The following is an 18,605-nucleotide window of genomic DNA, read 5'->3' on the forward strand; positions in this document are numbered from 1 at the left end:
AGGGTCACTTTCTTGTCTCAACAAATAAAGCGTTTGTTAATAAGATTATCATTAATTATGTAAACCTTACCAGATAGCTCAAACGATAAAAATACCACTAGCTTATGCTGAGGATATTATTGGAGTTGGGGATACAAATATCACATATATTCGTAGGACAAGTGGTGTGATTCTTACTATGCAAGAGAGTAAAGATTTACCAGATGAAATTACAGTAGAATAAATGGGACATCATCACAAGTTCAGACAGCTCAGTAGCTCATTCAGGTGAGGTTGAATCTTCCCCCTTTTATATTTGATTATATATATATATATATATATATATATATATATATATATATATATATATATATATATATATATATATGTGTGTGTGTGTGTGTGTGTGTGTGTGTTGTAGTTATTTCTAGTAAGTAGAACCATAATTTTACTAAAACCATGAACTTATTAAAAAATGTTGTATCAAAAATTTTAAAAATAAAAAATGTGTTATATCTTATAATATTACGAAAGTCATGATGGAATGAAACTAAGGAATTAAATTTCTTCAAGAGTGGTCCATTCCATTTTATTCCAATTAAATGATCCATTCAATTCCTTCTTTGATTGATATGATTATGAGAAATGAAGTACCTTATATTGATCATTTTTTCTTTGATTGATGTTAGGAATGTGTGAATGGCATAAAGAATCGATTCTAAGCATCAGCAGTTATGCCAACTTGGAGTCAAGTTTGAGGTCTTCCTACTCTCAAATCGGGAATTCATTATACCAACCACCATCAACTTATGATGATCAATCATATGTTGCTGGCTACCCATCCCTAGCTTAGGAGGATGAGGATATATTGGTTACAGGATGTGAAAAATGTAACCTTACTGATAATTGAAGCTTTCTTTTCTTGAAATAATCAAGTTGTTCATGCTTTGTTTCTACCATTTGACACATATACACACACACACACACACACACATATATATATATATATATATATATATATATATATATATATATATATATATATATATATATATATATTGTTGTACCGCATTTGAAATTCTATTATGAGCAAGTAAAAACGTAAAGTACGTTGTCTATTATGGTAAATATGAACTTGAAAAAAAGACAAATGTCGACTAGTACTCACCAAATATCAAAAAATGGTTTGCTCATTTGCATCGTTTTAAGCTGCCTTGCATAGACCCATGGTCGCATACAATGAAGCAAGCTCTCCATAAATCAAGTCTTCATCAAAATGAACTCGATCACGACTCCCAAAAACATGCACCCCATCTCCAAACTCTATCCAACTACGCCCCAGTGTTTTCTTCATATTTTGTTGTCTCATATTAAATCTCACATCACACACCTCCTCATACCTACCCATAGTCCCATACACGTTAGACATCAAAACATACCTCCCACAATGCTCCGGTTCAAGATTAATAACCTTTTCGCAGGAATTTACGCACGATTTGCATCTCCATGAAGGTGACATGCCGCTAAGAATGCCCGCCAAACGACTGAGTTTGGTCTGACGGGAGTTTCTGATAGCAATCTGTATGCTTGGCCGAGCAATCCTGCTCGACCAAGTATGTCGATTACACAAGTATAGTGCTCGACTGTCGGCACTATCTTGTATTTCGGCAAGAAACTCTTGCCCTTTATTTAGTAGGCCTGCATGGCATCAGGCTGAAAGAACTCCGACGAATGTCACCTCATCGGGATTGAAATACGTATCACATATTTTATGAAACACGTCTAATGCCTCGTGGCCAAACCCATGCATTGCGTAACTATTAATCATGATGTTCCAAGATTCCGAATCTTTACTACCCATGTGGTTGAAAACCAATCGGACTTCTTCCATACATCCACATTTTCCATACATGTCCATGAGTGCATTCTTGATGCGAGTATCATCTTATTTCCCAAAAATTTTTGTGATCATGTACCTATGAATCTGCTTACCATGTCTTAATGCTGCTAAATGAGAGCATGCAACGAGGACAACAGTGAAAGTGACTAAATCGGGGAAAAAAGTACGATCGTGTAACATTTTCCTGAAAAGATTTCGGATTTCTTCATGATCACCGGATTGTTGATGAACACCGATTATCGAATTCCACGAATATATATCTTTAATCTCCATTCCTTCAAATATATCAAGATCATCGAGACAGGATTTGCATTTCCCATACATATCGATTAGGGCATTACAAACTACAATACATGAAGAGTAACCTATCTTGGTTGCAAATCCATGGATGGGCATCCCATTGTCAAGGTCCCCTTTCATGCTGAGCGCTGATAATATCCCAGTTACAGTGAACCTACCAGGGATATTCCTTTCTATGCGTAATCTCTATAAGCACTCCAATGCATTATGGTGTACACCGATTTGCGCATAGTCATTAATCATGGCGTTCCATAAGAGAACATCTATGTCAGGCATTTCATCGAACACTTTGTCTGCATCCGCCATTAACCCAAGTTTCAAGTACCAACGGACCAAAACACTACCGACAAACAAATCATAACCCACGCCGAAATTAAAGACCAAACCATGAACAATCTTCAGACCAAAAAATCACCACAACTCGATAATGCCATGACCACACAAGAGAATGTGTATTTACCCATTGAAACACCTGCCACTCGCATTTTTGTATAAACTTGTAATGCGGGTTCTGGGATCTCATTGTGTATACATCCAACAATGATTGTGTTGTAAGCAAAAACGTTGAGTTGAGAGTTTGACAATGAACTAAAAACCAGAAAGGTGTCGGAGATGATGTTGCATTTAGAGTACATGTTGATGAGCTGAGGAAGCCATTGATGATTATGTAGGAATGAAGCTTCTTTCCTTCTTGTAAGTTGGTCATATCCACACATGATTGGAGGGATGTAATGCATGATGTGAGGTTTGGATTTGGGTGGGATGAAAATCTAGGAAGGAAATTGTTCAATTGAGTTTGGAGGATCTTTTTGGACATTTAAAATATGTATACAATTCCGTTGATTTAACTTGATTTCATTCTCCTTATAACTGTTAGAATTTAGATCTTAAAACATCAAGGCCACGTTGAATTTAATGAAGATATGAGAACATGATGTTTAATAACTATGTGAAGGGAAAAAAATATATAGTAGTGGATTTGTAACAACAATTTTAATTTTTTGGCTATTTATATTAAAATCTATTTTCTTTATCATGTTAAATAAATAAAACATTTATATATAGCTTAAAATGTTAAAGTAACTCATTAAACTCTAGTGTTATACCTTGCTACTACATATATATTATAAACAAAGTAGAAAAAAAGTAGGTTTTTCCAACTAAATGGTAGGCAGCAAACTTTTAATTTGAAGGCAAACATAAGGCAAACGATACATTCATCACATTCAACAGATTCATCACATTGCAAACTTAAATCAGAAAGCAAATAGAAGGAAAACGCAAAAGCTGAATATATACAGAAGCAGAATATATGGAGAAACCGAAATACATAGTTTAATATGAACTTCAGCACCAAACAGTAGGTAGAAGCAGAAAAAGGTAACTATGCATCTAAATTAAACATCATAGTTAGATACTCTAATATACCCTAATATGTATATTGAGACTAACAACCATGGACAAAAACGCAAATAGAAATCAAACAGAAAGCAAATTTCGACCTCAGCTGCTGCTCAAATTACTTCCACAAGCTTCTCAGTTCTCAAGTCGATCAGATTGACCGCAAACAGATCGCAAACTCCAAACAGAAGGCAAATAGAAAGCAAACTAAAAGCAAACGCATTATAGATGGAGAAATCGGGATATCAAAAGCATTAACAGAAGAATGATGTCGAGAACTGCACCTGAACGAAGATAGATGCCGAGTTGGTGAGTGGAGCGAGACACATAGATGATTTACATGGAGAGATGAACCTTAACAGAAGATTGATGTCGAGAATTACCCGAGATCGGTGTAACCTGAGATTGAGACAGATCGAGATCGATGTTCCTAATTCACCAATTCACTGTGTTCGTAGATGAGAGCATGATGATTGAGGGGGAGAAGTGAGAAAGCTGCTATGCGAGATTACGAGACGCTTAATAATAAATATTAAATAAAATAGAAAATATATAAAACTGGTCTCTTTTTCACCCGTTCCCTAACGAGAAAAAAGAAAGAAAATCGATGAAAATGAGAGAAAAAATAAAAAAAATTGGTTCTCAGAGTTTCATTAAAGGAATGAAGTGAAAGGAAATTTAATGATCACTTTCCTTCCTAACTTTCCTTCCGATTTGGGAGGATTTGGAAAAAAAGAACAAAATCATTAATTTTCCTTCTATTTCTTTCCAACTCGGAAACACAAAAGAAAATTTTGTTTTCTTTTTCTTTCTCTTTTTTTTTCTATCCTGACTTACTTTTCTCTTCTTTTATTTCCTTTTGTTAAACTCGGGAACTAGGCTAGGGTTTGGGCCGTTATTGGGTCGGTTTACACATAATCGGTCGATTCGGTTTTTCGATGGGTTTAAATATAACCCAACCCCAAACCGAAACCCAAATTTTCAGTTTTTGATTTCGGACACCAAATCCGACGGTTTTTGTATGATTTTGTTTTTATCGGGTTTTTTCGGTTTCTCGATTTCCAGGTTCGGTATTGCTCACCCCTAGACAGAAGTATAAGATAGAGATTTTGATTTTTTTTTAGTTTAAATTAGAAATAGCATGGGCAAGTAATATGGTCTCAAAATTTCTAACACTATTATACAAATTATTTTCGTACAAGTCAAAAATTAACATCATGGTGAAAAGTGTCACACTTAATAGTGCAAGTTATGTTATGAAAAACCTAAATGTTGATTATTTTCGAAAATATAACATCAAATAGAAGAATAAGAGTTTAAAATCATGACACAATGTAGGTTTTAGTTTCCTTTTTTGTTGGTATATGTTTTTCGTTCGATGTCCCTTCATATTTTTTGGCTTCATGTGTGCAAGTTATTTATTGGAGGAGTTTCTTTAAACTAAAATTAAGTGAATGCATGATTTTCTATACTCTAACGTCCCAAAAATACTGAGTGAAAATTTCATTTTAAATAAATTAAAACCATCCATTCATTTATTTCAAATGAAAATCAGAGTAAAAGTATTTTCAAAACATCAAAGTAAAATAAAAAACAGTCAATGAGGAATAAATCTCCAGGGGATGCAGTGCGATCAAATCGGTCCCTTCTCTTTGGAACTAGAAGGACCTGAAAACATTTTAAACGTAAACCGTAAGCTTAAAGCTTTGTGAGTTCCCCAAAATACCACATACCATACATAACATGACAGGTCTATTTAAACCCCAAGAGGATGTTATGGGCCAAAACATAGTCTTACTCCATGCCATGGGCCAAATCGTGGTCTTTACTTGTACAAGTTCCAGGAGCCAGATCCTAGCCTTTCATACAATTGTTAGGGGGCCAAACCCTGGTCTTACATACAAATGTCAAGGGTCAAACCCTGGTCTTTCATACGAATGTTAAGGGTCAAACCCTAGTTTTCCATGCAAGTATCACAAATACAATTAGAATATTACATAGTATAGTGAGAAAGCTCACCTCACACTCACAGTCAAGCAACCACAGCTCGAAAAGTCCATAAATCGGTACTATAACCCACCTATCGAAATATCCAAGGTAAAACCTTAATGCACACTTTAAGACTTTACCAAAAGTCCACCAGGTCAGAAAGTCAATGGTCAAAGTCAACGTCAGTTGACCTCCATATCGTGGCTTGCCCAAGGTCACGTCATGGCAATATCAAGGAAGAACAGTCGCGGTTCCTTTCCCGCCCCCCCGTTGTGGAAGCTAACTCGCCACATCATAGCCACTATCGATAGACAACTTAATGGATTAAGCTCTCGATCCGTTAATCCCTAAACTCATACTTTCTAGAAGGCTTCTTAGGACCCTAAAGGTCTATAAAAATCCAAAGTTTATGCACATGCATGTCCAATGCATGTCTATCTCTTATCTAGATCAAAAATAGTAGAAATGGGGTCAAACCCCATGCAAGGCTTTTAACACTCACTCAACTTCTGGATCCATAAGGTATAATGATCTTGGGACTACGGAGAGCCATAAAGTTGCTAACTTTATTCCATTCGACCACTCCAACCAAAACCAAGGACGAAAATATGCTAAAATGGCCTAGGTCTATAAGGAAGAGCCAACAAGAAGAATACTTGAGGACTTACAAAGGGTCCAGAGGATGCACACAAGGATGGGGATGGATTGCTTGCTGGATCTATGCACCAAACTTCCTCCTCCTTCCTTCAAAATTACCAAAACTGGCAAAATGAGTTCCAAAAGCTTCAAGGAGGCAAGGATTTCACTTTGGGAGGTTGGAGGCTGAAGAGGATGCCCTAAATTCTAAGTTAGAGGCTTTAAATATGGAAGAAACCCTAAAAAGTGTGGGCTTGGGCTACAACAACCACCACGTCGTGGCATCCCTTCCGTCACGTCGTGGTGCTCACCCGAAATACGTGTTTCATGAAAGTCATGCCACATCGTGGTCACCCATGCCCCTCGTCGTGGCATAGGGTTTTTCTCCAAAAAAAACCCATCTTTGATCCCATTAAGCTCTTAGCTGATCCATTATGGAAAACGGTTGTTATAACTCTCCCCCACTTCAATTAGATTTCGTCCTTGAAATTTGTCCTTATAGGTTACTCTTAAAACACTCTTCAAACCCGTTGAGGGTTCTTGCAAGTCCATTTACTTATTGTTCTGAGCCAGCGCCACTCTGAGTGCCCGAAACTGCGACTATAATCACAAGGATTTCCAAAACCAGGCGCATATGTCAAATCCGAGCGGAAACTATCAAAGGTTGAAATTACATCCAATGCAACACTGCGATGACACCTCAAGCGGACGATCACCTTCTAAAACTGATGCTAAAAAAATCTTTAGCGAGAAATACATGACCTGAAGAAGGACGAACACCAACACATCCCCCATTAACCCACAACGAGAAGAACTTGATGGGTTTTATATGTTACAAAAAAACTATTTTTGGCGGAAAAACATAAACCCTAAGTTCACATCCACCCTAAAGGATCTATGTTCTCACTATGATTTGCAAACAACTATCGAATATTAAGAACCCTAAAAGTAGGTTACTATGTTCGAAATTAATAAAGGGTTATAGAAATTACATACCTTTTGTTTATTATAGTAAATAAACAATTATTCCTTCTTGATCTAGCTTTAGAAAGCAAGCACCAGAAATCTTGTGCCTCTAATTGTAACGTCCCAAAATAAAGACACAAAATTTCCGTTTTTAGATTAATAAATCATTAGTATATACAAACTCCATAAACCAAGGTAATCAAAATTTAGCAAAATATCATAAAATCAGAGTAATTCACAGAATGCGGAAACATGTGGTGTGTGCTCTGCAATCATCCCGAGCCCATCCATTTTGAAAACCGAAGTACATAAAATCACGTAATGGGCCCCGCCCGACATCGGAGCCTGTCCGACATCGGGACCCACCCGGCATCGGCCCCCGCCCGACATCGAGCCCCGCTCGGCAAACAAATCTATCAATCATCAGGCCCTGCCTGGCATCGGGCCCCGCCTGGTATAAGCATACAAACATATAAACATATGAACATATAAACACAATATACATTCCATAATCACAGAGATAAATAGCATACATACTAGCCTTCGAGCCCCGCCCGACATCGGGTCGTACCCGATAATAATAAAACACATAACACATACAAGAGTCACGCAGACAACAAGCATACTAAGCATAAGAAATAATGTGATGGCATTGGTGCCTTCGACCCGCTAAACATAGTGAGGAGACTCACCTCGCACTACCGAATCACACAAACGATCCATGGCTGCTGACTGACAGATTCCTCGAACTGTCGATATCAAAAAATCACCCAATTAACAATTGGGTTCCAAACCATCACCTTAAATCCATACTCGGGGTAAAAAGACCATTTTACCCCTAACTAGCTTGGTCCAAGACCAAGGCCCAAACTCGTAATCTGAAAGGCCCAAAATTCAAATAACCAGCCAAGGCCCAATCATGGCCTAATTTTCCAAATTGGGCCCAAACCCCTTACATGGGCCTTACCCTAAGGCCCAACCAATTTCCTAGTCCAAAACACTTATACTCAGTTGGCCCATTGAGAACTCAAACAACCAAGCCCAAAGAGGAAGCCCAACATGAAGCCCAAAAGGCCAAAACCCTCCTGACTGAGTACGCGGGGCGTGCTCAGCTGTACTCTAAGCGTACATGCAATCTGGCTTGTACGCTGCTCGTACAAACTTGTAAGCCCAACGTACTCCTCCTTTAAGCCATTATCGACATTAAGCTCTTAATTCTTAAGTACAGAAGTCCAAACCATAGATCTAAGTTATAAACAACGTCTAGAACCATAAATTCACTGACTTGGTGACTTTGCATGACCCAAACGAACCCATTCTCGAAATATAACCTTCTACTTCCAAAACAATGGCCATAACTCATGCATGGATGGTTCTAATCCTCAAGGATGACAACTTTATGACTCTAGGACCAAAAGAACACCAAGAGTAGCAACTCTAAGCGTCAGAAAATATAATAATCCACAAGATCTCATCTATGGGACCGAGATAGGTCCAAAACTCAAACAGAGGAGATCTAAGCTAACAATGAACAAGATTCAAGCTTTTTACCTCACACAAGCTGGAAATTAAGCAGATAATCCAGATCCATAAGCTCATCCTTGATTCACAACCTTGCATCATAAGCTCCATCTTCTTGGAAAAGACCCGAAAACACCAAAATGCACATCATGAGCTCAAAATCACAACCATGGAGGCTTAGAGACGATTTATAGGGTTTAGGGACCTTGGAGACTGGTAAGAGGCCATCCCTAAAGACTTAATGAGTTTATATAGGGTCTCATACAAAAAATTAGGGTTTATTAATTTCCCTCGTACGCCCCGCGTACTCCTCATACGCCCAGCGTACGAGGCTTCACATTCCCGATCAGCCCTCGCACTACGCTCAACGTAATCCACACTACGCCGTGCGTATCCTCCTCTACAGTAGTATGCCCCGTGTACTCCCTAGGTACACCCCGCGTACTAACGTTTCCCCTCAAACCCTACACATTCCGAAGGCCATAACTTCTTCGATATACATCCGATTCCGACGACCCATATATCCATGAAAAGGTAATGAGAAGCTCTATGCTTTAATCAACTCGTACCTGCCTTACCATATCCCGAACAAACATCCATTTTCCATAGAAGCCCGAGATAAAAAATTACCGAACTACCCTTTAACTCCAAAACACAAACCGAATACTCGGATCATCCAATACATATCATCCACCTCCAATTGAGCCCAAAACTAACTTCTTCCAGGATCCTAAGCCTGATAATACACCAATCCTTGATCACCACCCCGAAATGGAAATGATCTGAAATAGGGTGTTACAACTCTCCCCCACTTAAATTAGATTTCGTCCTTGAAATCATTCATTATCAATCCCAGCAAGCGAAACAACCTGAGCAACTTGGCGACAACCCTGAGCATACCCCAACCTTCCTAAGGCAACCGAAACCAACCCTCGTAGGGCTCTCCAACCTGCAGATGAACGAATCCCCTTCACCATCCGAAAATAATTCCTTGCGAATTAACCGCAACTACTCAACCTGAAATCTGAAGTTTCAAGATGGCCTGACTTCCTGACAGACCGCCCATACTAAACCATTGTTGAATCCATCCCACTTAATTTCCCAACTAACTACTCAACTTCTGATACTTGAGATTCCCATTAGAAAACATAATCACAGACCAATTATCCCTGCAGAACACTTATACTTGACAAAGGCTCAGATAATCCTTCGAGTAGGTGACTCATCCCTGCAACGGTTAGACTCAGACGAGAGTTGCACAACAGGATCAAATCATCTACTCTGCGATTATCTAATCTTAACTACAAGTGACCTAACATCTCCTCCGAATAACAAGCTACTCCACGTACAAGTTCCAAATCAATAGGACTGCCCTGACTTATCTGGATGCCCTTCACCAATAAAACCAATCCAAGACACAATTACGAGATATTGATCTATCATCAAAACTAAATCCATTTATTACCCTTGAACCCTTCGATCGATGCCCTCGGCTTATAGATACCCTATCCTCAATCCACATAAATGAAAATTCTACACCAAAACACTCACGATACTAGACTCGAGAACGTACTCAGAAACCAATCTGATACTCAACTCATAACCCGAGATCCACGGATCAGCATTTGCATTTCATCCAAAACCTTCTGATTCACGAAAACCCCTCACTAGACCGTGATATAAAGTTTCCCAAACCATCGCTGAGACTACCCGTCTCACACCTGATCCAACCACCAGGTTCCAAATCACGAGGCTACCCACCCTATAAACCCTCTGCGTGACACACTGACCAACCACTTAAACCTGCAACTCAAATCCCCAAACCTTGACCCAACGGTCTCTACCAGGTCCCACCTGTATTTCCATAATCACATAGGTCTCACCCACGGGTCCCACCCAAATAAACCATGGAGCAGTCTCGCTTACGAGTCCCACCCGCCTAGAGCTACACGGGCCTGACTCCGCCTCAGACCTCAATGGTCCTCAAACCAAAACAGAGAAATACTCCTCGGAAAATCTTGGTCGGCATGCCCAACGCACGAACTGATTCCCCCTTTAAACTCATGACCACCTCCAATGATTGTCTACTTCAGACTGATGAATGCTACGATCCCATCGTAGTCTTACAACACTTCATCCAACCACGGTTACTACCCATGTCCTAACCATACCCAAATCATTACACCCTACTTACCCTGAGCTGACACCTACACCCAACTGCATCCAATCAAGTGTTCAGGTCATACTTAGAATTCTGAAGCCTTCAACCTGAACTCAACTACAAGCATGCTATGCATAATAAGGAAGACACCGACCAACGGTTGGAAGTTTCCTAAACTCCCACTTACACCACCTCGATATAAATGGTCACTCGAGCCGTCTCTCCTCCTGGCCAGGACGTGAAACTTGCCCTACTTCACAGCCTTCCTATCTTCTGGAAAAACCTGATCGATTCACCCTCGCTTGGATTCGACGAAGCTTTTCAGTCCTTAAATGCGATGGATTCCCAACCCATCAACCTTCTATAGCATGAACCACCTATGAAATGTGCTTATCAATATTAATGTCCCATCGTTAGCCAAACTCAATGATCGCTCAATTCCTAAAATTATGAAGAATACTCTTGAAATCTTAACCCATATGATAATCCAATTCACTTCCATGATACCTTGCAAGTTCCTTAAGTTCTTATGCTCGCGACTGAAAACCACAACCCTTTCCATGCACTGACGAACATCCACTCTAATTTCCATCCTCAAAGAATCACTAAACTCTAACCGACTATAGTTCATGCCAAAATACAACTCCCCTGATACATCCAATGATCGAACAAATCACGCCACTGACACCACCATCTTCCTGCTACTGCTCCTCTCCAAGCAACAGTAGTGTTGGAACTCAAAGTTCTTCCATGGAAAACCGTCGATCACGCTCGAACAGATGATAAAACCATTGAATCCTGACTTCACTGGATATATAACCCGCTAGCCTTGAACAAAGGTCCTCCAAGCAATACTCCTGAATTGATCCCAACAAAGACCCGGAACAACAACGGGATTGGCTGAACCCACTCAACAAGATACAAACCTATGAAGACTTACTAAATACTTTCGGCATGAAGAATGGCATATAACGACCCTCGATAACCTATAAAATAGCAGAGAATCAACCCGAGAAATAACTTACCCAAACCAAGCAGAATCCAATGCAATACAAACTTCCGATAACAACCTAGAAGAAAACAGAATATGACATACCCTCAAAACATATGAAGGAATCCTGGCCTCCTCCCAAGTTACCCTGACCATCCTGAGGACATGGTACGGAACTCCCTTTCCGATCCCAAATGATAAAAACTAACAACAAGATCCTCCTTACTGAAGGATTCTAGAGATCCACATGTCGTGGGCTCTAGATGAGCCCCCAACTTCCCTGGTACAAACATGGCCTGGAAGGCCCCGAGATGACCATCCAAGAACTCCAAATTCCCTTCCTTGACTGAACCAATTTCTACCGAGGTTCACTCTAGAATACCGCAAGAAATCTCCAATCAGATGAACTCCCGCATCCGCACATCGATCGACTAAGCACCCGCTCGTGGGCCGGAACCAAAATCTGAACTTAAATCCTAAGTGCTCAACACCAAACTGAAACAACATGCAACATATCCGAATATTCCCAAGAATCCTCATACCACATGCTTCCTAGATTCTCCAAGACTCTCCCCGATTCAAGTATGGATCATGTGCTTTCAGTAGTACTCGCCCAATATGTTGGATTAGGTGTCTAAGCCCATAACTATTTTGGTATGTATTTGACCCGATTATGAGCATGGTCCTTTTGGGTTGCCTTCACCATAGCAACTGATAGGATGAATTAAGGAGAAAGATGATTAATTATGATTTATTAATATATTATAAGAATAATATATTAAAGGAGAAATTATATTGTTTAATTAATATTGATCAAGAATTAATTTAGAATTAATTTTGTGGTCAAAAGAGATTAATTAAATAAAGGGGACTGATATGTAATTATAAGATAGTTACAAAGTTGGGCTTAGGATCCATAAAGGAAGCATGGACGAATTCTATATGGAGGTCCATATAGAAATCGTCCAAGGGCCTTCTGGAAGGGTCTTTGGGCTGCTTAAGGATTAAGCAGTTGGATTAGGGTTTCCTAGTTGATAACGCTAGAAGCCTAAGTATAAAAGGAACCCTTGGGCAAGCCAAAAACGTCCCTAACCTTCTAAGAGAAACCCTAGGACGTTTTTTGTGCCTCTTCCCTCTCTCCTTGTTCATCTTGTTGCTTATGGTGTTTGTGACTCCATTAGAGGTGCAACATTTGAGGCACTAAGCTTTCAGAAGTCAAGATCAAGAAGTTCTGTGATTTTTATTGCTACATAACAATCAAGGTAAGATCTAAACCCTAATTACATGTTGATTTCGATTATAGTATGCTAGATCTAAGGTTTATGAGCTTTGGATGATTATTGCATGTACAACTATATAAACTAGATCCAAAGCTTTAGGGTTTGCATGCGCACCATAGGATTGATGTAATGCTCAAAACCCATGAGTGGTATCAGAGCATAGACTGTTTGTCTAATGTATTTGATGCTATGTTTAATCATTCAAAGCTAAAAAAATTGCGATTTTCGAATTTACCAGATTCACGTCGTGAACACAGTGTGTTCACCTTGTAAACACAGTCTGACAGCAAATTTCGAAAATTTTGTCCTAATTTGATTTGGATAATTACCATAAATTGTTTTTCCAAATAAAAATCAGATTTTTCAACTATGGTAATTGATATCCTAATCAAATTAATGGATAATTGTCAATTTAAGATAATTACTTGTTTTATAAGATAAAGATTAATTATTTGTATTTTGATTTGAATTATCTTGTAAGAAAAAAAAATTTGATTAGGTCAAATTATGTGATAAATATTAATTATATGATATTTAATTATTTTTCAAATTTGATCTAAAAGATATTTTGAAAAGTTTCAAATTTTGCCCTCAAGTTTTGGAATTTATAATTTAATTAAAAGTTTTTAATTTTGAAATATTAAATTCTAAAGCCCTAGTATTTTGAAAAGTTCAAATTACACCCTTATGGTTTTATTAAATTAATTAAGTGTTTAATTAAAAGAGATAATTAATAAATCCATAATAACATGGTTTAAGTTTAATTAAATTAAAAGTATAATTTATTAAATTAGACCACCTAGTATTTTAAAAGTGTAAAATACACCCTTATATTATATAAAATTTAAAGTCTAATATTATATATGTATGAGTAAAGAGTCAGTCTTACCGTTAGTAGGCCTCATTCACGAAGCTGGTCTATAAGGGGTGTTTAAGGAAACGGCCTATAAAATGACCGCCATTGGGTATCCACTCTTACCCACCGCACTCTTGACTAGTGGAGGTTCGTTAGCCGAACGGGTAGGATAGGACACAACCTTCCATTATAAGTATAATGAAATACGAAGTAACTAAACACTTTTACAAATTCCCAAATCTTAGTTACTTTAGGAAAAATGTGGAGTTGGTGCGAATCCATGAAATTGCACATTGCACCTTGTTGGTCGTTAGTGGAGCGTGTGTGGTTAACCGACACACTAATATGGGACCAATGAAGGATGGAAATGGGTAGCTCGTAGATTATCATAGATCAATGGAGCGTGTGTGGTTAATCGACACATTGATTAGGTGATGACATCCTCAAGAGTACCAAGCTAATTTGCATGGTTATCCACACCTTGTTTGTGATCCTCGGCATCCCAGTCACAAACTTGAAGGGAACAATCGAGATTTAAACATGCCATTGAAAAGTTCAATGAATCTCAAAGGATCTAGGAGTTTCAATTCATTTAAAACCTAATTTTCGATTTTCGTTTTTCATGGTGGAAATTGGTAAATCGTCATTTACCTACCTTCAAATGTTCTGCAATTTGGATTACGGCATCCCTCTTCCAAATTGAAGAATATTGTGTTGGATCCTAGCCTCAATATTTCATTTGAGTGCTATGTTGAGGATTTTATCAACTAACTTGAATTTCTCCCGTTTGTATATGTCAAAGTCTAACAACTATGGTCTTCCTGAATCCATTGGAAAAAGTTTTCCGTTTGAAGATGATGTTCCACGATTGGATTGTGGAAATGGAAATCATTTCTTCACTTCCTCCACCTCCTCCAATAATTCTCCCTGACCCACAAGTTCGAAGGCTTGAAAAGTTCAAAAATCACTCAAGCCCTATTGGCAAAAAGACATGAAGATTGGAAGTCTGTGTGTGCACACGTCCTAGAGATGAAGTCACACATTGATAAGTTGAAAATGATGGGTGTTGTTTTCCCGAGGAAGTTGGCTGTTGACTGGGTTCTTCAATCACTTCCCGACTCATATAGTGAGTTCATTAGAGAGTACTATATGATGGATCGCGACGTGACCCTCATTGATTTAACTTATTTGCTTATTGTTGCTAAATCAGCAATGATTTGGTGCAATGGTAAAGCGAATTTGTATGGTAAATCAATGTCCCATCCTTCTATGGGAAATGACAACATTGGAAGTCCAGAAAAGTTTTCTCTACGCAAGAGAAAGGCTAAGTCTGAGATAGTCTCGTGTACCATTCCAGAAGAATCCATATGTTTCTACTGCTAAAAGAAGGGGCATTGGTTACGAAGCTGCCCTGACAACCTGAGAGATCTAAGAGATGGGAGATTCAAGATGTATGACTCTGCTTCAGGTAAAATCCACTATCTAACTCTATTAAGTTTTCTATTTTAGATTCTTAATACATGATGTGATAAGATTACATTTTGATGTTTTGTAGAATCGAAGAAAAGAAAGGAAGCTTAAAGGAAGAAGTAAGCTGAGTCTGATCGCGAAGAAATGGATTTCGATCGCATGATTCGATGATCGGATTTTTGAGCTGCTGCTTAGAGTTATGATAGATTGCTTAGGAATATGTAATAGCATAGTTTTCATTCAAATTTGCGTTGTAAGGAAAATTTTTCCGCACCTTTTATAAATAAAATAAATTTTGAGTTTTGTCTTATTTATACCTCCTTGCAATATTATTTGTGAAAATTGATGCTTGTGTATTTCTATTATAAGCAATATTAAGTGGATGTTATTCTTAGTTATGTTATTTATGGTAGTGTCGTAATTTTCTAAGTAAGGAAAGATTCCCATCGCCCAAGTTTGAATTGGACAGAAGCTTGGAATCATATGATTTGAGTCATGTGACGTATGGAAATCTTGGTACTTAGAAAATTAAGATTGATTCCTTGTTCACATAAGTATGTGAGTTAAGTGAAAGACTAAGGAGATCTGGTACGCAATGTTGTGCACTGGTCAAGTCCACCACAAATAACAATAAGATTATTCGTCATGATTTACTAAAAGTCTAGTAAATTTTGTTATGCTTACAAGATTAAGTATAATTCTGAATCATTGAAAAGTTTCAATGAATGGCAGAACGAGTAAGAAGAATCAATTAGGCAGAAAAATAAAAGTTTTTCCAATCTGAAAAGATGGGAGAGTACTTTAGTATCATGTTTTATGATCATATTATTGATTATGAAACCATATCACAATTGATCCTCTAAGGACACCTTAGTGCACTAGTGTGGCTAAGAAGAGGAATAGGAAATTGTTGAAATGGTTAAATCAAATGGTGAATCATACTTCGTTCCAAAATCAAGTCTTAGAGTCATACTCCAAGATTGTGACTTGAGTGACATATGTTAAGAAGTTTTTAACACACTCATCAAATGTGGAGTAGAAAAATGTTTTTTCTTACTCTTGCACGTTTGAAATTGGTAAGTTGTGATGTCTTGGATAAGACAAAGACCAACTAAGACCAATTGTGTGTAGTGTTTGTCTTGATAAGAATCCTCACTAATTCCTGAATATTTGTTTGTCATGAAATGTTTCTTGACAAGAGAATCTTATATGTCAAGAGGTCAGTGGGAGTCTAAATGATCTTGAAAAGGTTCAAGAACTAATCAAGAATAAACCTATTAGACACTAGCACACGACTTGAGGTTTGCAACCTATTGTGTTGACATATTCTTGTTTCTGTGCCATTCCAGTAAAGTTACTTATGCATATGAGTTCTACGAGTTCTCAATAGACTGCATAAAGGCAAGCACCTTGTTCAATGAAAGTACATTGACTAGTATAGGTGAGCTGTTAAATAACTTGGAAGCAATGGTGGGACCCTTGATGGCAAGAAATTAAGAATGAACAGTTCAGTCCATATGAGTTTGGATTTGTCTTAAACCTTGTCTTACGATTATGGTTATGACAATTCACATGGATAGGAACACATACACCATAAAATCTAAGTGATAAGGTTTCTATCCGTTTCATGAAAATGATTGTGAGGAAACGCTTTCACTAAGAGAGATTTTAAGGAGATAGCAATTGTGATATTTGCGTTCTCAAATTCGATTATGATTACGACATCCCTCTTTATAGTTCGAATTGTGAGATTTGGCAATTAGTCTAAACATTTAGGACTTATTGCTATAAGTTATGAATTAGTTCATACATACATATGAGCTATCTAAGGAAAGGTGTATGAGTTTGAGAAGCTTAGATAAAGGCTTATCGAAGCATATCGTATTAGAAATATGAACTTTGGAAGTCAATAAGTATTGATTTCTAGAAGTCCAACTGTTTTCTGAATACATGCCAAAGCTAGTGGGAGCATAAATGTTATGCTGGTATGGATATAATTATCATGTTAGTGGGAGCATGATTATTATTTTAAGTGTTGCAAGTTAGCAATATTAATTATAGAAAACAAAAGTTTCACTTTGCAAAGTTGCAGGGGTTGAAAAGTTGTTTTGCTATAATTAAGGGAGAGAATATTATACTTCATTTCAAATCTAAAAGCTTAGATAGATAAATTTTGATTAAATTTAGTCAAAGGACATATATAGATGTTATGTTGAAAAGGTTCAACTTAAAAGAATTCTATATATGGCAGTATTATAGCAAGAAACTGGTAAAGTATCACATTTTTCATTATGAATCGTGTCCCATACGCTTCGGGTATAGGATCGATTGCATATGATGTAATATTCGAACGTTCTAAATTTTCCAAATGCCTAGGGCATTAAGAGGGAAAAAGGACTAGAACTGGATTTGACCAAAATAATTAAACAACTGTCAAGTACAATCTAAGGTTCGCCATGGATTGGTCACTTGCGGGCAGTTGGAAGTATAGTAACGAATGGACCATAATGACATTATTATGATTAGATGTGATTCTATTAATAATGAGTTGTCGTATGGCAAATATGGAAATGTTTCCATATTGGGAGTTGGATATCAAGAATCTATGTCTAGATTAGAAACTTTTATGCAAGAAGGATGTTCAAAGGAATGTACTTTGAATGTGAGACTTCATATCTATAGAATTGCCTTGTAACAATCTCCAATAGAGAACTTTGTAGTATCATTGGCAAAGTCTTAGTGGCTTTGATGCTGTGACATTACGAACGGATCGTTGCATAAAATGTTAAAATCTAACATATTCTAGTAGTGGCGAGAATCTTGTATTCTTACACTAACGATAAGGATTAGGAGTTGTGAAATGAGCATCATTGAAAATGTTTTCAATTGATCTATTTCACAAAGTATGAACCATAGGTAAACATAGTGTGCATGCTTGGAGCATGGGACAAATGTTGTTATAATTCAAGTGATGAGTTGATTACTCGAAACATTATACAATGAATAATGTGTAATCAATATGGTGACTAAATAAAAGGTATTTTATTTATACTCACAAGTTTGAGGCCATATTGAATTCGATTATTCTTGTGTTTCACTTTGCATGTTTTGACTTACCGAATAATAAGATTATTCAAACTATCCACAGTCGATAA

General features: G+C 37.6%; 1 long non-coding RNA gene and 1 pseudogene across 1 annotated transcript; both read right to left on the reverse strand.

Moving 5' to 3' along the window:
• Positions 1-1,118: 1,118 nt before the first annotated feature.
• On the reverse strand, positions 1,119-3,037 carry LOC145121119 (pentatricopeptide repeat-containing protein At3g14730 pseudogene; annotated as a pseudogene).
• A 453-nt stretch (positions 3,038-3,490) lies between these two features.
• LOC145121006 (uncharacterized) lies at positions 3,491-4,087 on the reverse strand. Its single transcript, XR_013714458.1, has 2 exons — positions 3,865-4,087; positions 3,491-3,787 (listed from the first exon to the last, which is right to left on the reverse strand). It is a non-coding gene; the product is annotated as an uncharacterized LOC145121006 (long non-coding RNA).
• Positions 4,088-18,605: the final 14,518 nt, after the last annotated feature.

This window comes from Lactuca virosa, chromosome 6, assembly GCF_052849685.1.
Source record: "Lactuca virosa cultivar CGN04683 chromosome 6, Lactuca_virosa_CGN04683_v6, whole genome shotgun sequence".
In the NCBI taxonomy this organism is placed as follows: domain Eukaryota; kingdom Viridiplantae; phylum Streptophyta; class Magnoliopsida; order Asterales; family Asteraceae; genus Lactuca; species Lactuca virosa.